Source organism: Peromyscus leucopus, chromosome 2 (genome assembly GCF_004664715.2).
Source record: "Peromyscus leucopus breed LL Stock chromosome 2, UCI_PerLeu_2.1, whole genome shotgun sequence".
NCBI classification, from domain to species: domain Eukaryota; kingdom Metazoa; phylum Chordata; class Mammalia; order Rodentia; family Cricetidae; genus Peromyscus; species Peromyscus leucopus.
Window position 1 is genome coordinate 69,372,259 of NC_051064.1, and position 23,136 is coordinate 69,395,394.

At 38.8% G+C, this 23,136-nt stretch overlaps 1 long non-coding RNA gene across 1 annotated transcript in view; it reads left to right on the top strand.

The window, feature by feature from the left end:
• Positions 1-297: 297 nt before the first annotated feature.
• LOC114682141 overlaps positions 298-23,136 on the top strand; it is a 93,170-nt gene continuing 70,331 nt past the window's right edge. The window contains exons 1-2 of the long non-coding RNA XR_003732993.2: positions 298-469; positions 9,969-10,093. This is a non-coding gene — a long non-coding RNA (uncharacterized LOC114682141). The remainder of the gene's footprint in view (positions 470-9,968; positions 10,094-23,136) is intronic.

Sequence of the window (23,136 nt, forward strand, 5' to 3'; positions counted from 1 at the left end):
TTCATCTATTCACCCTATTTCAAGTTAATGGCATACTGACAGCATATACCCTAAAGAATCTGGACATTTGATATGGACGTCAAAAGTGACCCAGCTAATGTGCAGAATGCTTGGCATGTGCTTGGCTTACACTTTCCTACTGGAAACTCACATGAAAGCTGTTGGTGCAACTGTCTCGTTTTCTGGACTGTTAATGAATATGCAGAGGTTTAATGAGATCTGCATATTGCCAAGCTGAACACAGCTAACTAGTGACAGGGCTGGGATTAGAATGTGGGTCCTTTTCATTCCAGACACAATGCCTGTTCCTCCATTCCATACATTCCTCAACAGGAAATTCTCTTACAAGCTAAAAGCTGAGAATTCTTTTTCAACCTGTCCTGAAGAGAGTGGTTTAGAAATCAGACTCTCCAGTGAGATGTTCTGGGTGAACAGAGAACGTTGTTACCAGCTATTTGTGTGACTTTGGGTGAGTTATTGCTTCTTTTCCTTGAGTGTTATTATTACTGGTGACATAATGGTAAGTGGAAAATCAGGTGTTTAAGTTTGGGTTTCAGTTTTGTAATTAATCAGCTGTGTGGTAAGAAGAAAATCACTTAACCTATCTAGGCTTTAAATTTGTTTAATTTTTTTTCTGTGTAAAATGAGATGACTATAATATAGGACTTGTTCCTTTCAGGTCTGTGACTGTATTATATTAAAGGTTTCAATTTCAATAATTACAGTTCCACCCAGGCAGCTAATGGGGCCACTTCTAACAATTCCCTAATATAGACTCAATCTTCTTCCAACAATGAAACACTATCCTGGCAAGCCTGGGCTTCAGCCAGATATATTTACAGCACATCCTTCAGCTTGAAATAGAAATTTATTGCTCAGCCATCTGTTACAATTAAGAAAGGGTTTGAAAATGTTTCTGTGTGTTTGACTAATCATGTTTTAGAGCCCTGTGGGTGCTTTACAAATTATATGCATTCCTTTCTTGGCACCACTAAAAATCTGGGCTCTGCTTCCAATATATACCCCCTCCCCAATTCTCTCTTTTCCATAGAAACTTGCTCATAGTCTCACATGGGACAGACTGTGCAACCATGCTTTAAGCTAATAATTGCCCTCTGGTGAATGACTTTTTTGGATTCAAGCAACTGCTTAGATGCTGTAACATGACTTGGTGTCTGCCATAAGAGATTAAATCATGGAGATGGAGCTTCTGGATACAGTCCCTGGTTTCTTACCTAAGAATACAGTGTTAGAACATGATGCTGTTTGTTCCTGTACATGTGTCCCACCCATGTGAACTGTGCACAGTAGGAAAGGAGTACAAAGGGAGGCTCTGAAACTGTCTCATCCCTTATTCTTCTTCATGTCCCCTTACCCTCCCTGGCCTCTATGCTCCATCACATACTCTACTCAAGACGGTGAGACATACACTTTTTAAATCTATTATTTCCCCATAAAATTCAGTTCCCTTTACAGTCAAGATTCTTTTAGTTGTGTTCATGGGAAGAAAATACTTCAGTAAGCTGTTTTTGGTGTCTTTTTTTTTAAACAACATTGAAGGTGATGCAGTTTCTATTTTTTGAAGTAGTTGTTTTGAAGGTAATTTTTTTATAAATTAGTTTTGGAAGTAATTTTTTGAAGTGCTTTTTAAAATAAAAAAACCATAGTGGCAACTTTTCTGTGCTCAGCTAAAGATTTCTGCATGGAGAGAAACATTTTATGCTTTATCTTTAGGGCTTTATAACACCCCCAACCCCAACATTTTAAAGTAACCTTGGCTTTTGCTTATTTATAAGGCTAATTATTTTTGTAGCATCAGTCAGGTAGTGATTGATTTCATTAAAACTTTCCCGTGGAGAGAGCAGGGGTGGGGGTGGAGGCCATGTTAGGATGATTAAAATAATTAACGTAAGAAACTTCCATGTCTATAATCATTGATGGGGCAGGGTTGGGCTAGATGCCAGGGCAGTCTCTTGAAGAATGTTGTTGTTTTCTTTTTCTTCCGTAGAGGCAACAATACTATTGCTTTTCAGCAACTGATTGTAAGAGTACACTTACATTTGAATTTCTCCAACATTTGTAGGTGATACAGGTGTGATAGCATAATATTTATTGTCTAAATCTATTTGCTAACTGATCTAGGGAATAGGCTTTTGCTTTTTAATATCACCACATGAAACTGCTTCAGTATTAAGTGACATTGTCTCATCTCATCACTACATTAACTTATTTGGTTTAAGAATGGGACCTTTTACAGTTTCTCCGACTGCATCTCATTTTATTCACCAGATGAGTGGGTATTAATTGTTTTTAGAACTACCAACAGTATAACTTACTTTTTCTTTAAGACAGAGTGCTTTGTTATTCAATACCTCAATTTTGAAACTTTTGAATGAATATGACTTTTCTTAAAAAAATCTCCAGGCTGTTTTGAATTCCCATAGCTGTTTAAAATAAAATCACTTTTCCTTGCCAATTGGATATGATTTGTAATTAAGTGTCTTTTCAAGATTTTTGAAGACATTGCAACATTTCACTTGTCTATCACAGCCAACATGGAAGAACCCTGTATAAGGGTATTTACTTGTAGATAAGATTCCACCCCTTTCTTGATGTACCAGCACAGTAAAATAACCTAGAGAATTTCAATTCTTCATCACTAACCATATGCAAATGAATCATAAGCCAGAATCTAAACTCTTTTTCATAGTACATCCTGTCTTCAAAGATTGCACTTGGACCATCAGACTTGATTGTGAAATACATACATAAATAAAACACAAAAGGGGGAATATAAATAATGCAATGAGAATATGACAATGAAAAAGGTTTATATTCATAATGTAATTTAATTCAAAACTATGAAACATATTTTTTGCAATAGAAATAAATATTGGGTATAACTTCAAATTAGTAGTAGGTCAGCTAGGTTAGAGCACCAAAGATTTCCTTTTCCATATTGAAAAGGTCTTTCTGATTGTGTATTCCATCAGAGAAGTTATTTTCTCTCTCCCAGAAAATCATTGAGAGGGATGTGGGGCCAAGAATGTAGGAGGAAACGAAAAGACTGAGGACATGCCAGAGTAGATCCATGTGTGAGGGCAGAGAAGTAGCAGGTGGGAGCAGAAAGCACCATTCAGCAAGGCCCTCGAGACTGCCCTGAAAAGAAGAGCACATCTTCACTAACAAGCATAGGGCTAGCTCTCCTCTGCAGGTGGCAGTGCTCACGGTCGGAGAGATGAACATGATTTGACCTTGTTAATAGTAATAGACACGATACAGTCCTAAAGCCACAGCAGAAGATTGCAATGGCTTGGCTGATTTACAAGGTTGGAGGAGCATGATGCCGATGAAAGACTGACAGAACACAATAGTCCTAATGATAACACAGAGGAGAATGATCAGCAATGCTGTTGCTTAATGCACAGGAGATTGGAGGAGTCACCTTTATTCAAAGTCACACTCTTTAGTTAAAGCTCTCTTTAAAGTTTTCAGACCCAGAAAACTTGGCAGGGATGCTCAGGTACCCAGGAAGACAAAATTTGCCATATTATAGTTTTTAATGTTTCCCCCTAATATTTACTCAAAACATTTATAGTCATTTGCTTACCCTCCTGTGTCTCAGTGAGTAAATAGTGTCCATTTGGAAGATTATTAGGTATAGGCTTTGAGTTGAATTCGATGCCTCACATCTCCATGATTGTCTAGGGTGGAAGCCTACAGGAACAAAGTAAAATGTGGATTCCTAGCCAAAGTTGGGCTTATGGTAGGAATATAATCTCTGTGGGTTCACTCATAAATCCTCAGTTTATAGCCGAAATCAGTGTATTTGGATGTGGGAATGGTTAATGTGTAGACACTTGTGAAGCTATTTTCTCTCCCATTGTAGCAGAGAGACTCTCAAACAATATGACCTTGAAGGGGCAGAATTAGACTTAAGAATCCCAACTGTGGACCGTTAGTTCAGACCCTTATGTCAAGCAACTCAATCCTTAGTTTTTATTTACACTTTACAGAAGGGGGGGAGGAAGCTCAGGCTGGCTTGTAGATGTGGCAATCCTGATTTATGGGTCAGGCCCCCAATGGGCCATGACTTTAATAGAGCAATATTCAAGGGGAGCCTTGAAATATGACTGTGAGGAAAATATTCCCAATGAGGAAAGGGCCAAGTAGTCACCTGTGTCACCTGTGTGAAGGAGAGTGGCTTTAATTTAAGTAAGACTGCTTGCAAAAGTGTGAGCAATAACAAATGGACAAGGAGGGCTGGTGAAGAGGTCAATGGATGGGCCCTGAGTGCAAAAATGAAATTGTTGAGTCAGATAAAACCCTATAGAAGGCAGATGATCTGCTTGAGTGCTTTATAGAATGTTCCTGCCTAACTGTGTCTGTGGCTTGACAAACTCAGCAATTCTGGCTTAGTTGAGTTACTTCCAAAAGATGACTTTAGGTCACCTTATCGCTTAAGCTACTGAGTGAGACAAGCAGAGAATGGATATGGAGAATGGTTGGTGGATGGGGGTGCAAACTGCAATGTTTTGTCCTAATCTTTTAGTTTCCCTTCAGAGAGAGGGAGAAGGAGAGGGAGAGGGAGAGGGAGAGGGGAGGGGAGGGAGAGGAGAGGGAGAGGGAGAGGGAGAGGGAGAGGGAGAGGGAGGGGAGGGGAGAGGGAGAGGGAGAGGGAGAGGGAGAGGGAGAAGAGGCTAGCTTCCAAATAAAGGATCTATAGCTCAAAGACTTGTGGAAAAATGGACTAACCCCAGTTCGAGGCATGGGATGAGGTAGCCATGGGTATGAACTGAACAGGTCTCCCTGCAGGGATCCTAGACTGCTGATCATCTAGAAGCACATTGTACTGCACTATCTGAACTGAGGTCATGCTTTTCCTTGAGAAATCTTAAATGAATGAACTTTTCAGGGTAATAGGATATAGAGATTTCTGTCAGTTGGGTACTACCTTGGATGTAGCTAGAAGGTTTCTCCAGTCCTGCCCGGCTTTGTGGTCCCTCAGCCACTTATAAAATAATCATTTGGAGGCTTAATATTAATTACCAATTGCATGGCCTATGGCAGGCTTCTTCTTAGCTAGCCCTTATAACTTAACCGATTTCTATTAATCTATAAGTTGCCACATGGCTGTAGCATTACTGGTCTGCTGGCATCTTGCTGTTCCTTAGGTTGAGGCTGGCATCTCCTCCCTTCTTTCTTCTCTCTGTATATCTGCTTGGATTCTTCCACCTGCCTCTAAGCTATCTTGCCATAGGCCAATGCAGCTTTATTTATCAACCAATCAGAGCAACACATATTCACAGTGTACAGAAAGACATCCCACAGCACTTGGAGGCTCTCTTTGTGACTAAACTTTGATGGCCTGATGCAGACTTGACATTTTCTCTACATGATTGGTCAGTCTGTCACCTATAAACTCAACCTCACTCAAGGTCTTAAGAGATGAGCATTACATAGACTAATTCATAGCCTCAATATCATGTGAGTGGCATCTAGTCCGATTCCTATAGTGTCTTTATTTCCATGTACAAGTCTCATGAGCAAAATCTTTCTTACTCCTATACCTATTAGCATTCTGGTCTTCTGAACTGCCATCAAAATAATCTATGAAGATCTGTTTATCATATTCTAAACTTTTTCTAAGTAGTGTCTCCATTCCCCAGATTTCTTTCATAAGGTCATACCAACTGCATCTGACCCACATGGTGAGGAAATTACAATAATGACCCTACTTTTCATGGCAATTTCATTTTAACCAGTCTTTTGTCAGTGAAACAGAATACTTGAGTAAAATAGCTTAGAGAGGAAAAGATTTATTTATGCTGATGGTTCAGAGATTCAGGTCCAGGGTCAGCTGGGTTATTGTCTCAGACTTATGATAAGGTAGAATTTATCACACATTGGAGCATAAGGCATATCACACAAATGTCTTCTCATAGCAGACAAGAAGCCAAAAGGCAAAGAGCTAGAATCCAGGAACCAAAGATACACTTTTAAAGACATATCTGTAATGACCCATCTCTCCAACTATGCCTTGCTTCCTCATAACTCACCAACGAAGTAACACATAAACAAAGTTAACATCTTCATAGTGCAAATATTTTCAATAATTCCACTAGATAGGGACAAAACTTTCACCATACGATTTTCTGAGACTTTATATTCAGACCTCAGTAGGGATGGAGACATTGGTGTCATCAGCCTGTCATCATCTTTCTGCTATCATATACTCACCAACTGTTGGTGGCCCCTCTAGTCACGTGAAAAACTAATACATACCCACATAAGTGAAGGCCGTCCTTATGGACTCTACAACTCAGGGCTTGCTGGGGATGTCTTTCTGTATGCTGTGAATGTGTTGCTCTGATTGATTGATAAATAAAATGCTGATTGGCCAGTAGCCAGGCAGGAAGTATAGGATAGGCAGAGAGGAGAATTCTGGGAAGTGGAAGGCTGAGTCAGTAGACACTGCCAGCTACTGCCACCACAAGAAGCAAGATGTGAAGACAGAACTAGGAAAAGGTACCAAGCCATGTGGCTAAACATAAAGAAGAATTATGGATTAATTTAAGTGTAAGATCTAACTAGCAAGAAGCCTGAGCCATTAGGCCAAACAGTTTTAATTAATATAAGCATCTGTGTGTTTATTTGGGTCTGAGCATCTGTGATCTGAGTAGGACCAGGAGAACTCCAGCTACAAGGGCTAAAGGGCTACTAATGAAATCATGGACTAGCTGATAACTTACTGTGTTCTGTAAATGCTGCCATTCCATGAGCCACATAGATCCACAAACGATGTTTTATTTACATTTTAGAGACAATCTCAAGAATCCTTTCATGACACTTTGTAAAGCTCTAGATTTCAAAAGAACCCTCCTTGAGAAGCTTTGTTCTAGAACATGCTTTATCATTGTATTTTGTTCTCAGTGTTTTGTCCATGAATTTCTCTTCTATGTAACTTACTCTTTTCCCTCCTGTCTTCTCTTTCATAAAATTTCTCTTTTCAAGTCTACTGTATTTGATACTGTGCTTCTGTTTTAGAGTGGTCTAGAGAAGAGAAAACGACTCACAGGATTTTTAAGGTTGAGGAAAAAAATAAACTGACATAATATTAACATTATGGGATATGACTCATTATTATTCATTGTAATAATGAACTTGAGGTCCTAGAAACATTAATATAGTCCCAAACTGAAACATTAAAATTTAAAGTAAACTTTAAAAAAAAATATTTCTAGCAAACCCCTGTTGGCTATTTTTACCTTCTTGACATTGATGTGATATAGGTTTTACTCTTGACTTTATCCCTCTGGCATTCTCCCCACTGACAGTAAAGTGCTACTTTATTCTATAAGTAAAAGACCCTGTTTATTTATTTGTCTATTCTTTCACAGCCCGTTTTTTTCTATGTTAAATTGTAGATTTAATACAAAATGTGGCTCTGATTTAAGTGTGGTATATATGTCTATGTCCCTATATGGGTGTGGGGGTGTGGGGGGGTGGTTCATGCTGGTGCATGCATGTGTGGAAGCTATATTAAGATGTCTAGGGTTCTGCTCATTTATTTAATTCCTTTAGACAAGGGCATCTTTCTGGTGCTATGCTGGCAGACAGCAAGTTTTAGTCATCTCCTGCCTCCCCACCTCCACAGTGCTGGAGTTGCAGGCATAAGTACTAAGAATAAAAATCACATCCTTTCATTTGTACAAGAAATGTTCCTAACCACTGAATATTTTCTCCAACTTGAATACTCAGTTTTTACATCACTTGGAATTTAAACTTTTTCTCCTTATAATAACTTATTAAATATCTCTATAGCAGATTGAGAGAAAAAAAGCAACTCACCATTGCAATTCACCTAGCATTGTAGCTAGGATGATACCTGCGGATTCCAGAAGGAAATCTTATAATTAGATTAGGTCTCTCTCTACTGTCTTTAACAAGTCTGTGCTTCTCAAGTACTTTAGCCTACTTAGGTGTCAGAGTGATGATCTTAGCAAAGAATATTATAGAAAATTACCCATCATTCTTGTATCCATTGATCTAGTGTGTCAGATGATTAGAGCTGTTTCACAAAAGTGCATTTCCCATTAAATGTAATGATCCCTTTTAAGTGTCAGCTAATTTTTTTTTACTCCTTTTTTGGTGAAAATAGATCAAAACAGCATTATGTATTTTATTGATTTTCTAAACTGTTCATGCTTAAATTTCTAAAATTTCATAAGATGACTCAGAGACAGTTTTCAACTGTAGAAAAGTCTTTCTGTGATGCATTAATTTCAGTATGCTCAAGCTCCTATAAGCAATGAGGGAAGTAGACTCACACGAATTATATAAATGTAACATATATGTGTGTTACCTGTATTGTTTATGAATATAACCTCTGCTCTCAGTTCTTGCTTCTTCTATAAGCATTTACAGGTTTGTGTAAGTAACATACAGACCTCCTGGAAATGCTACTGTTTCCTTCTCTTATGGAGTCAACAGAAATGTTAAGCCTTCTCAAGCCATTTCTCTTCTGAGGATGAGGATCCTTACCCAGGGAATTAGACATTTTTCTTCCCCCCAATTTTTGTAAGAAAATCTTAGTTGTTCATGCAAACCATTTAACCACAACCTTTAGATCCCACAGACCTTGTCTGTGTTCAAATTGAAATAACTAGGTTGCAATGGGATTCCTGACATTAAACACATATCTATATAGTGTCTCAAGAGCTGTTTATTTTTACTTACATCCTTCTTCTCCTATGCTCTATACCATGTGCCAAAGAGTTGTCAAAACAGACATAACAGCTAAGTATCTGGAGTAGTGGGGGCAGGATATGCAGGTGTGTTTGAGGCTGGCCACAGGAACAGACACAGACACTGAGAACTACAGGGGCATTTCTAACATAGTTAGGCCTCCTGCTCTGCTAGTTGGCAGCTTTCATGCATGGACCTTTGGAGCACTCTCTGTGGCATATTGCTTAGCTGAAAACATTGTTGTGCATTTCAAAAATTGATCTTATGTGTTTGCTGCTCTTTATCTTTATGAACATGACTACTTATTTTACTGGTTCCTAACCTGTTAATAGAAACATTGATGCTTAGCAACTTCATGCTGTTGAAGACATATTATATATATATTGCATTACATAATATGTCTGAAACTTTGAATATTATAAATTGTTATAAGGTGTAAGAATTTTTTTTTTTTTTTTTTTTTTTTTTTGGTTTTTCGAGACAGGGTTTCTCTGTGTAGCTTTGCGCCTTTCCTGGAACTCACTTGGTAGCCCAGGCTGGCCTCGAACTCACAGAGATCTGCCTGCCTCTGCCTTCCGAGTGCTGGGATTAAAGGCGTGCGCCACCACCGCCCGGCAAGGTGTAAGAATTTACAGGAGCAGAATCAGTAGAGTTCACATGACATCACTTCCAACTTTTTTTAGAACCTTCCTAAGGAACAAGGAATTCATTTTCTGGCTGAATTCAAGATCTTTACTGACAGGAACATGTCCTGTCCTATTTGACAAGAATGTGGGTTAATGTATATAAAATATAGGAGCACACATTATACTTCCTTCTTGCTTCTTACATCTATGTGTCTATAGCCATACCTCCCTGCATGTGCTCAGTCGGGTCTTACAACAGAGGCTGAGTAAGGTCAGGTCTGGTGAGTACTGGATGGGAGATCTGTTAGGAAAATGCTCCTGACAGAGCTTCCCTCAGCTCATTCAACTGTGCTCCATGTTCTGTCGGTGACTGAACATGGAAATGGAGTCCCTTCCTCATTTACAGTGATGGGCATTCAGATTCAGAGGAATGAATTGAGGAGTGGTCACTAAGCTTTTCAAGGTCTACCATTTCACAACAGAAGCACTACTCAGAAAATCCCATGTTCAGAATAATCAAAGTAATGTAGATATTAATAAAACCTGCCCATTACTTCTCAATGTTATTTTTCCTTTGTATTTATCTTTTTGCAGAGAATCCCTGGTGGGAGAATGAGTGTCAGCATTTCAGCATCGATACCACATGCCAAACTCCAACAGTAGGAGAGAAGGGAAACGATCAATGACTCTTGTGCTCCTGGAAACCACCTTCTGGTTGGGTGAGAAATGTTTGAATAAACAGCTCCACCATCTCGAAGACAGGCGATAAGGATGTGCAAACTGCTTTGCAGCAAGCAGGTCTAGAAGGGTCAGGAAAGTTTTCAGAAAGTAATGGTGCCTGAGTTGAGCCTTAAAGGATAAGAGCTTAACCGTGGAATATCATAGACGTTGTTCTGGGAAAGGGGCAGGATAAGCTAATACACAGGGCTCCTGGGGAGAAAACTCTTTGTGGTTTGGAACTGTTGGAGCATAAAGAGCAATGCGGGGAGTAATGAGAAATACTACAGAAATAGAAGGTGTGGTGTGCAGAGTGCAGGGTTTGTACCGTTAGGAGCTTGCATGTCCTCCTGCAGGCAAGGGGAACTCTTGGGAAAAAAGTCTTTAGAGCAGATACTGGGCGTGTGTGTTTCTCAAGACAGATTTTTATAACACTGTATTTGGTAAATTTGAGGATAATATGACTGGAAACCACTTACGAGGATCTTGCTGCAGTGATTTAGATCAGAATTATAATTTGACAATAGCATTATATATGATTTTAAAGCCAAGACTCACTGTCTCTCAGTTTACATACATATTTTGCATATATGCAGATGCTTTGAAAATACAGGCTGAGTTCTTCGGGCGTGGAATCAGGAAAGTTGGGTGTGTTCTAGACTGGCTGCAGTGACTCATATAAATTTGCAAACACTGCAGAAAAGTATTTCTAACATATTTAGTCATCCTAACACTCACTAGGAAATCACTTATGTCTATGCATTTGAAGTATCTTCAGTGGCAAATTGCTAGGTTGGGAAATATCATGGCATTTTAGACCAAAATTCTGTCTCTTATCAACATTTTACAATGTGATTAAATTTTTTTTTATTTTGATGATAAATAATGGTTTGCTTTTCTTCTGTTTGAGAAAATAATTTAAAATCTTCAGGACCGTGGTAGCACAAGCTCTATTTATAATAGGTTTCTTAGAAGTGAATTCTTCAATTAAATGATTAATAGCTGTGATCACTATTCACCTAAAGAAACATTGTGCTTGACTACACATTCAGCATGATCTAATCATGACTTGTGACTAGACCTTTCTCCTCACCAAATACAATTTATGATGTTTACTCAGGTGTATTCTGGCATGTAGGAAAAGTCACAGAATGTCCTAAGGTAGATGAAAAAGTCAAGTTGCAACTGTCCTCAAAGTGTTCCTCTTGTGCAACCTGATGTTTCTTGAGGTGTTACATTTCTCGTTTGCCAGCAACCAGTAACTTCATTCTGCCTTGGTACTTTTCCATGTGGGATTGCATTTTACTAGCTAGAAAAAAAATTGAATTTGATTTCACAAAGGAGAGCACAAATGTTACATCTGTAGAAGAAATTAAAATGAATCACCAATTTCAAGAATAGTCTAATAGAGACACAGGAATGGTAGTCTACAACAGACTCACTCAATGCATCTTGACATGTTACCTTAGGCAATGCATCATCTCTATATTTATTACAAACTAATAAATTCTACCTTCAAAGTTTTTATTTTTTCATTTTCTTTTACTTTATTTATTTATTTATAGTGTGTGCATGTGTGCACATGTGCCACTTGTGGAGGTCAGAGGACAACTTGCAGGAGTCAGTGCTCTCCTTTCACCATGTTCCTTCCAATGACCAAACTCAGGTCTTCAGGACTGAGGGTAAATGCCTTTATTCTCTGAGCCATCTAACCCAGGCCTGCAGTTTGCTTTTTAAAATTAATTTTTGAAAATAATGTATTTTTGACTTTTGGAGGAAGCATTATCCTCTGTGTAGGTTAGTTGCAATTCAAAATACACACACACACACACACACACACACACACATTATATATGGAGCTACTGTCTAATTTGATTTAAGGCCTCCTGCACAGGATAAAATGCATGCTTGATACTGTAAATATTGCCAAGAATTTATGGTTGGGGAGTGCCTTAGTCACTATTGCTATGAATAGACACCATGACCACAACTCTTATAAGAGAAAGCATTTAATTGGGGATTTGCTTACTGTTTCAAGAGGCTAGTCCATTATCATCATGGCAGGGAGCATGGGAACAGGGAGCATGCTGCAGGCATGATAGGCATGGTGCTAGGAAGTAGTTGAGAGCTGCATCATGATCTGCAGGCAGAAAGAGAGAGAGGAGGGAAGGGGAGAGAGAGAAAGAGAGAGTATGAGAGAGACAAAGACAGAGATAAGAGAGAGAGTGTGGGAGGAAGGGAGGAAGGGAAAGAGAGAGGGGGAGAGAAAGAGGGAGGGAGGGAAGGAGAGAGAAAAAGAGGGAGGAAGGGAGAGAGGGAGAGAGAGAGACAGAGAGAGGGGGGAAGACTGGGACTGGCATAAACTTTTAAAGCCTCAAAACACACCCCCAGTGACATAGTTTAACAAAGCCATGCCTCCCAATCCTTTTAATCCTATCAAAGAGTTCTACTCCCTGATAACCAAACATTCAACTATATAAGCCTATGAAGACCACTCTTATTTAAACCACTACAAGGGGCTTATAGGTCTCAGAGATAAACCTATTATTATTATTGTTGTTGTTGTACTAATGGACAGAGTATCAAACTGCATTCTAAATTTGTGTCTCTCTACCCATAGATGAGTGCCTCTCTCTTGCCTCATCAGAGAAGCTTCTTTGTACATTGGATGATGGTTAACTCAGAAACTCACAACTGATCAAAAGGCAGAGAATAAATGTTAGTGGAATGTTTAGCCACAAGTGGGACATCTGTATCACCCATCCCTCAGGGCTCTATAGCCTCTGTAGAAGAGGAGGCAAAAATATTGAAGGAGCCAGAGGTCAGGGAGGACTGCGGAAAGTATCTTTTGGACATGACTTGACAGCTACACGAACAAACTCACAGCGGCTGTGGTTACCTGTCCAAGATCATGCTAACTAACATTCTAGTGTGAAGTGGGCAGGGGATCTCCACCTTCCTCTCTAGCTAAGGTGCTATTGGCAGTTGATGGTTTTTGGAGGAGGGAGAGTCAGTTTTCTTAAGGGTATGGCTCCTAGTGGGTCAACCATACCACAGTAGATGGCTTCAACCCAGGGGCACAACTTGGACAGGGTAGATTGTTGGAAGGAAAAGCATATGAAGTTGAGATGGGGTGGAAAAGTCGGGTAGGTCTGGGAGAAGTTGTGGGAGGAGAAGGGGCTAAGTATGATTAATATTCATTGTATTGAATTCTCAAATAGTGAAGTATAATATTAAAATAAAATAGTCTCTCCCTCTTTTCTGTCCCTCTCTGTGTCTGTCTCTCATATATTTATCAGTTCTGAAATAGAGTCTCAGGTAGCCCAAGGTAGTCTCAAGCTCATTATGTAACTGAGGCTGGCCTTGAGCTCTTATTCCTTTTGCCTCCACCTCTCAAGTGCTAGGTTACAGATATACACAACCGTTCATAGATTGAGTTTAAGTAGGCATATGAAATAGTGGGTTTTGCTGTATTTTCATACATGTAAATCACTGTACTTTGCTTATGCACCACTCCTTGGGACCTTTCTCCCTCCTGTTCATTTCCTTCTTTATTCATCCTGTTTTCATGTCACACACACACACACACACACACACACACACACACACACACACACACACACCCCTAAATCTGTATATGAAAGAAAACACTGGATTTGTCTTCTCCTTATTACTTACTCTCTTGCTCCCCTTAACCCTACCATTAGTCTTCTACTAAAATAATACCCCTCCTACATTTGTGTCCTATATATTCCTATCTGTCTATCTAGCTATCTATAATTTCTCAGTTCCCCATATGAGAGAAAATTTGTTATTTTTCTCTCTGAGTGTGACTTATTTTTGCTAAATATCATCTCCAGTTCCATCCATTTTCCTATAATGCCATAATTTTGTTAATATTTATGGTTGAATAAAACTCCATTGCGCATATATATATTATACATACAATATGTGTATATATATGTATATATCACTTTATTTACTCATTAATCTATTGTTGAATATCTAGGGTTATTTCAAAGGATTATTTCCATACTTAGATGAGATCAATTCCTCAAATGTCATGCCTGGCAAATAGTGAACATTCCATAGTTAATACTTTTTGTTGTTCTTTGCTGTCACTTTCTGATAACTGATTTTCTTATTTTCTCCATCACATGATGCTTACCTCCAATTTTCTTTGTTATTCTTTTCTCAGTATGCAAGAGTATACAGGAATATTACAAGGCATGGCATGGAATACTGTGCCAGACAGTTTTATGTCAACTTGACACAAGCTGGAGTTATCTGAGAAGGGGGAACCTTAGTTCCCTCCAGTGATTGATGGGGAAGGACTCAGCCCATTGTGGGTGGTGCCATCTCTAGGAAGATGGTCCTGGGTTCTATGAGAAAGCAGGCTGAGCAAGCCATATGGAGCAAGCCAGTAAGCAGGACCTTTCTTTGGCCTCTGCACCAGCTCCTGCTTCCAGGTTCCTGCCCTATTTAAGTTTCTGTCTTGTCTTTCTTTGATGATGAACAATAATATGGAAGCCAGATAAGCCCTTTCCTCCCAAAGTTTGTCTAGTTGTGGTATTTCAACATGGCAATAGTAACTCTAACTAGGACAGACATTGTTAGTTTTCTCTCTATAAAGCTAGATGTTTCTGTTTAATTCCAATATTGTTCTTGATAAGACTTCTGAATCTAGATCTCTAGGCATGGTTTCCCCAGCAACTCTGTATCAATTTATCCATTTCAAATTACTACTTAAGCGTAGTAGGTATTTTATTTATTAAGTCGGTATTTATTGGGTATCTATTGTTATTGTAGGTGTTAAATATGCATAAATAGGAAAACCAGAGATTTTCATCTTTATGTATTTATACTCCAAAAACAGGTTCCTGAAATATTCTTGACATATATAATAATAAAAATTAATGAATTATTTACTGTGGTACTAATAAAAGCCATGAAAAAGCATGTGGAATGGTCATTTATTGCTGCACCATAAATTAACTTGAAACAGTATAGAATTATAGAACAATTCACATTTATGGTTTTTCAGTTTTCCTGAGACAGGAGTACAGTTTTGGTTTTGCTGAGTGGTTTCAACACAGGCTATCCAATGTAAATTAATATCAATTCCCATTTCTGATGCACTGAATGTTGGAAAGGACACAGTGAGACAGTTTCATAAAAAGGCGATGATTTAAGGGCTATAAATCTTGGGGAAAAAGTTTTAAGTACATGAGTCAAAAGTTTAAAGTTCTTTATACAACAGAACAAGGCTTTCTGGTGCCAATGAATTTTTTCTTTTGTTACATTTTATAAAAAATTCTTGTTTAAGGATTATAAATAGAAAAAAATCTCTTAAATACAATAATAGAATATATTGTGACATGTTGAATTAACCAAAGTGTTTAAAATAATGCATATAAAGAATCTGTATGGCTAAAGACTTGAATGGTAAATTAAAAAGAATCTTGTGAAACTATATTTTCTGTATAAACATTTGTATCAGGTCCTAATGTACTTTTTTATTTTTTATTATTATTTTTCATTTTTCTTTAGTTTTTTGCCTAATGCATTTTAAAGAATATAATGGAATATTTAAAAGTTCTCTCCTTGGTTATGTCTGAATAGGAGAGGATTGTGCTTGTTTGTTTGTTTGTTTTTTCCCTGTCTCTTTATAACATTGTCCATTGCTCTGGGACTTGCAAACAGCAATGCCATTTTCCTGTATTCAGATAGTACCCCTGAAATAATTGAGAACAATATACTGAAGTGTGAAGATCATTCTGTCAAGAAAGAGAACTCAGGAGGAGCAGGGGATGGGATGATCTGAGGATGAGCTTCAGGACTGTTAAAGGGGTCATTTACTATGTTCTATTGTCCACATCTCATAGAAAGGCTGAAGTGAGTGTGGCAATCCTCACTGGAGTCTATCTGGTCCCCATTATTCTCTCCATGGTAGTTAGAGGAAAGGAGAGTGAAATGACCGATTCTCTGTTGAATTTTGGAGAATAAGTTGGTAATTCAAAGCTCAAGCACTCTATCTTTTCTTTCCTTTGTGAGTGGGATATTTTCAGGGAATATCTGTTAGTTTTTTTCTCTTTTAGATGGTAGTTGCTCACGAGTGAGGTTTTCCCCATTTACTGTTCATTGTGAGTTAATGGGTCGTCTTTTTCATTCAGGCATTAAGCATAAAGAATCTGACTGTCTCAGAAAGCAAGTTATTTTATCAAATCACAGTTTTGTTAGTAATAATACCAGGGATTTGATATTCTTTTGCTGAGTTCTAGTCTCAGTTTTGATTGATTTAAATCCTAATTGAGGAGAACCCTTACTTCCATTCTCGCTAATGCAACCATGTCAGTCTTTCTTAATGAGTCTAATACCAGCTCCTGACTTGCCATGATCTAGAATTGTAAATGGAATTATGACTATTCTAGAGGTTTAGATGCTTAAAACATTTTCTGTTTTCTGTTCTTCAGGTAGGATCACTGTTGGACTCTCATGATCTATGACACAGAATGTGGACACAGTTCAGAAAGAGGTTGCTTTCAATTTCAGATAAGCAATACCAAACATGGGAAATAAATTCAAGGATATGTAGGTGAGAAAATAATATAGGAGTGAGGATGACTCTAAGGAGTGGAGAAAGCCCTTGATGAGTGATGTCCTGAGTGGTTGTGCATTTTATGACATGGGCACAAGCATTTCAAGGACTCTAAGGCTTTGGACTTATGGGAAATTGGCAAAGCCATTACCCATTTGGGCTTGACTCAAGAAGAATGGCAAAGCTTTCATCTGGAGTCCAAGTATCAGTATTTATGGATGACTGAACATTGTGTATAAAGACCGGCAACTTCAGCTTCTTCCTCTAGGATGTTTACAGTCTGAGAGGCTCATCTATAGGATCTCCTACTAAGACGAGCTAACCTCTCTCTCTGTTCTGTGCCTAATAAACATGCTGAGGTTCTGGGTTGCAGAGATAACTGACTCCCGGTGATTCCTGCTTCACTGCATATATATCTGAGTGCCTGTCCTTTCTTCATCAGCTCTCAGTCAGGTTCCGGGATTCATGAGATACTATAGAAACAGAAGCTTTTGTATCAACTTATAATAAATGTCTTCCTGATATGCTTCTTTTGAAGCAGAATAAGATTAATACATAGATGTTGTCAGTACAATAAGCCAAAAGGTGAATTGTAACTGCTAGGTAAGTGTAGGGCAGTGTAAAGAGAACATATACAATACAATAAAACTATAATAGCCCAATTAAATAATTATTGTTGGTAATAAAATGTCATTAAAAGTGATATTTGTAAGTGCTCTATGAATTGGTAACTATTATTAGTAGCTGTTAAAAACACTGATGGTGCTAAGAGTTAGAATGAGGGATGAAGGAGAATTGCAGAAACACCAAGAAAAAGCTAAAATCTGTTTGTTTCCATAGAACTGTATTTTTCACACTAATTTGTATTTCTAGTTGCTTAACTACGTTGTCTGTTTAGCTACATAAAGAGTGTATGGCCTCTGGGACAATAAAGACCCTCTCTGGCGGGGCAATGGTGGTGCATGCCTTTAATCCCATCACTTGGGAGGCAGAGGCAAGCAGATCTCTGTGAGCTCAAGGCCAGCCTGGGCTACAGAGTAAGTTCCAGGAAAGGTGCAAAACTACACAAAGAAACCCTGTCTCGAAAAACAAACAAACAAACAAACAAACAAACAAACAAACAAACAAGCAAAAAGACCCTCTCCTTACAAGTGGGCATGTGATGTTGGTCTTTAACACAGAGATTTGGAGGAAGTAGAGACAAAGAAGGAGTCTTGCAGTAGCTATGAAATGAAGAAGCGTTTGTGGTCTCTATGCTTTAATTAAATATTAACATTGCATTCCAAATTCAAATTAAAGAGAAGTATAGCCAGTGTAGGTTTCAGGATGTCACCAAGGGAAGCTAACTGTCACCAGGCTTCACAAAGTACCATGCTGAGTTGATGGTATGGCCATCACTGTTCAAGTTTTAGAAACCTGTATATATATATATTTCTTTTGGTACAAAAGAATTACAGTAACTAACTTTACCAAAATGATGCATAATATAAAAATTACATATATATATCATAAAAATATTATATGTTAATTTAAAAAGAAAATGAGTTTTTTTTTTTTTTTTTGGTTTTTCGAGACAGGGTTTCTCTGTGTAGCTTTGCGCCTTTCCTGGACTCACTTGGTAGCCCAGGCTGGCCTCGAACTCACGGAGATCCGCCTGGCTCTGCCTCCCGAGTGCTGGGATTAAAGGCGTGCGCCACCACCGCCCGGCGAAAATGAGTTTTACATATAAATTTCACTTTTTTTAAGTTTTAAGACATTCTTCCATTAATCTGCATACAAAGAGATTTTCTTTTGGCATCTCCACAGTGCTTAATACTCTCCACAATCCATTCTTCTTCCCCATCTCTGCCCCATGCTCTACTTGTACCATTCTTCCTTCGAATCCCACCCATTCAGCTTTCTTTTCACAACTTCTGTTACTCTTCACACCCCCTTCCTTAAAGCCTCTTTTCCCTCATCTTGTGAGACCTGTTCTAGTTTCATGACATCTGTGTACACTAAACCTCACATAACCCCATATGTAATAATTAAAAGCATGACCTATATATTAGAGAGAACATGCAGTAATAGACATGGATAAGTAGATATCTCTGTGGTAGGATACAGAGTCTTTGGGTATGGCTGCATCATACAGTAGTTCTATTTTTATTTTGGTGTGTAGAATGTGTGCTGCTTATACAAGCAGGCAGATCAAAAACCTGAAGAATGCTTGATGGGGAAGAAACAATGACCTCGACCTGCCTCTCCCATTAGCCATCATTTCCACTTCTTGAATAAGCTCTTGATCTGTACCACTTTCCTTCTTAGTCTATTTTTAGAGTGAAGTAAGAGTGATCTTATTTATAACAGGAAAAGCTGTATAGTTTTGCTCCCACATAAAACTGTAATAACTTGCCACTGGGGGCAGAAAAACTAACCCTTTGTGCTCCCTAAAAAGAATTCTCTGCATATTATGACCTACACTTATCTGGAGAGAATATTTTATCTGAGGTGACTGAGTTTTACATCCACACGTTCAGATATAAAACCACTAATATTGAAATTCCTGGTGAAAAATATTTTTATTGTGAGTCTGCATGTATCCAGATGATATTCCCTCTTCATCACAGAAATTATTTTATATTTCTTTTTAACAATGCAGTTTTATTTTCTAGCAGAACTGCCTGTTTGTAAAATCATTTATCTCCAAATAGGCATTGGCACTGTCTGTTAATGACAGATCAGCTGATGGGGATTTGGAGGAGTCTGAGGACCTGTGTGTGCATGTTTCCCCACTTGATATAGAGTAAACTCTAAATATCAACACTCTTCAATGTGAAGTAAAATCACAACACATTTCATATTTCATGGATTTTAATTTTAGATAAAGTAAGATCAGAAATTAAAAATATCAGACCCAAGATGCACACAGAACATTATTTTTAAAATGAAGCAATACCAAATGAATGTGATAAGTAATGATCCGGCAACCTTAGACTCTATGGCTGCAGAAAGGCAAAAACCGAAAACCAAAACCAAACCACCACCAAGAGAAAGCAGCAGCAGCACCATCACCACCACACCACCACAACACCATCACCACCACCACCATTATCCACCACCACCACACCATCACCACTACCCCACCCCTACCACTACCACCCCACCACCATACCATCACCACCACCACATCATCACCACTACCACCATCAACACCACCTCTACCACCACCATACTACTCCCCTCTCCACCACCCCACGACCATGACCACCACCATTATCCAGTCACCACCACCACCAGCGCGACCACCACCAATACCACCAAGACAGGAAGCACTTAGTTAACATTTGGGAAGTTATCCATGGCTTAAAATGGGCTTTTATAATTTATATGTGAAATATAGCACAGGGCTTGGGTTCCATTGATCTAAATATTGATATGTTAGATTTATGGGGAAAGTTCTGATTATTTGTTGCCTGATAGGATCTCAGATGTCTGGGTTCTCATGTTTTATAGTGATATCAAGCTAGTTTTGTTCAGTATACAAGTCTTTTAAGAAACTTTTAAAGAATTTTTGAGGTTGGTGCCTATGTACCAATTGCTGGCTATTAAATTCTGTAGGGGATTTGATTATTCTCTTAGCAAACAGTTTTGCTACTTTTAGCCAGCTGCTTCACCAGAGAAACTGGGAGCATTCCTAGAAGTACTTGGGAATATTTCTACAGGTGTAATTAACTCAAAGGCATCTCTTTTTATGAAGATACACCAAAATTGTACCAGTCTTGCTACGAAATGTCATTCAGAACAGATCATTTCAGGTGTTTTTGAAACTCGGTTTTGGGAAAGTAAGAGGAGCCAGAAGCCAATGTCATGATTGCTTCATGGAAAATGAAGGATGACAGTGTGTACTGACCATGAAAATATTGTTGAACAGTTCTGCTCTCTAGCCTTGATTTCCAGAAAATCTATCTGCAATGATTTTATTTTATCTCCTTAAGCAATTAGAACTAAAAACAAGGGGACAAACACTGGTATGAAGGATGTGAAAAGGAATAACAAATGCTGATAGTACTCACATACTTTAATTTTTAACTTTTTAGATGGGATCATTTTTTCCTTTTTTCTTTTCCTTCTTTTTATTTGTTCTTTGTGTCTTTCACATCATGAATCTCTATCTCATTCATTTCTCCATTCCTTCATGTTCATCCTCTGCCCCTCAAAATAAAATAAAATTTAAGTGAAAAAAGAAAGAAAAAAAAGACAGAAGGAAAAAAAAAACAATCTTGTCATGGAAGCTATAGTGTGACATAGTGAGTCACACAGTATAAACCCTTTTATCCATACATCTTTACTTGCAAGTGTTCATTGCAAAGAGTCATTTGTCTGGTTTGAGGCCTCTGCTTTCTGCTACACTATTGATGCTGGGCCCTCACTGGGACTCCTCTTGGTTATCCTGCTGTTACCCTGTGTTGTGGAAACCCTTTGGGTCTGCAGGACTGGTCCCTTCACCTGCTCCAGCAGATCACAAATGGGATGGATGTCAAGGTGAGCCAACATATAACCCTGGTTCTGGGCCTGGGTAGTTGCAGGGTTGGTCAGCCTGCCAGATCTCCCTTGTCGTCATCACCAGGGTGAGCTCTCCTGCATTTTCGTGGTGTATCTTGCAGCTATGAGCAAGGCAAGGGGCCAGTTCTGCCTGTCTTCAGGATCTGATCCCTCATACCTACACTTTCCGGGCCAGCTCTACTGTTGTTTCCCAGGCATGGTGTAGGGGTTACTTTCCCAGGTGCTGCAGCTGGTGAGGGGAAGGGCCAGCTCTTCCAGTCTTATGAGGTCAGGGCCAGCTCTCCCACATACCTCAGGAGTTGATGGGAAGGTGGGGAGGGCATCTTTCTGCTGTTCATGCTGCCACATGACAAATGAGTAGATGGGGACAGCTCTCCCATGCTCACAAATTTGGGGCTTGCTCACCCACACCTCTGCCAGCAGGATTGGCTCTATTGTGCTGCCCTGGTGAGGTGCAAGGTGCAACACTCTCTGAAGTGTTGCAGCTAGTATCAGGCAGGGGCAGCTCTTCCCTCTGCCTCAGAGGTATCTCTCACCCACCCATGCAGATACGTGATAGATGAGTAATGGGGACAGCTCTTCCATTTTTAAAAACTTAGGGGCTGGCTCACCCATACTTCCACCCATGGTGTTGGCTCTATTGTGCTGCCCAGGTGTGGTGCAGGGCCTGCTCTCCTGTGTGCTGTAGCTGGTGGAGGAACAGGTGCAGTTCTCCTGCCCTTATGATCTCAGGGCTAGCTCTCCCCAACCTAGATGGGATAATTTTTAATAGTTCTGAAGTGAGAAGTATAAATGGGGCCAAAAGAACACAAATCTTATTCTTTTCTCTGTGTTTATTACCTCTGCATTGTTAGTAAATTATTTCTTCACACACACACACACACACACACACACACACACACACACACACACACACGAGTGCACCCTTAATTAATATACAGGATCCTGAAATTTACTGTATGCGATCTTCTTTTCATAGCAACAAGCTTAAAATGTAGATACTAACAATATTCATACTCTGTAGATGAGAAAACTGAGTTTATAGCTCTTATATATCTTCTTTGAGAGCATGCTCCAACAAATCGAATGGACAGAATTTAAATTAGGTCTGTCTGTTATTAAAAACCTGAGATTATAATTCCATGTATTGCATACTGGAAGTCTTAACATAAGAGTAAATGGAACTATTTCTAGGATAATGACAGACATATAAACACTCACATAAAGACGTCACAGCTACAATCTTCATATGAATATTTAGTTGTGTAAGAAAGCAATGGTTTCTGTTTGGTTTAAATAACAAGAAATTTAAATACTTATCTAGCCTTGCCATTGGGGTATTTGTTTTGGTTCCCTGTTTGGGCTCAAGCACTCTGGTGTTACAGTATGATGTGTGGCCCCTATGCTGTTCCACTGGATCAGGACACTCGCTTCAGGTTTTCGGCCTCATCCCTGCTGGTTTGTACTGAAAAGCCTCATCTTATCGTCAGCAACATTGCTTCAGGGCCAATAGATCTAATAGATTTGAGGGACAGAAATCTGTTGTGGGTAGATTCTACATCCCTTATTCATTCATTTCATTTGTACTAAATACTCTTGAAGTATGAAATATCTTCCTAGATGTTGAGAAAAAAGTTCAGCCACTAAAAACATTTTTTGCTCTCTCCTAGAGTCTAGTCCATCTTGGTGTGCATTAAAGAGATGCAATGAGTCATTATACAAAAATCTTTTTTCCTCTTTTAAAATATTTAAAAAATTTTATATGTAAATGATTATTATTTTTGTCCCTTGATATTCAGGAGGATTGGATCTAGATTACACATAGATTCCAGAATTGATGGATGATACTCAAGATATCAAATGGCATCATATTTGAGTTCAACATCTGTTCAGCCTCACATC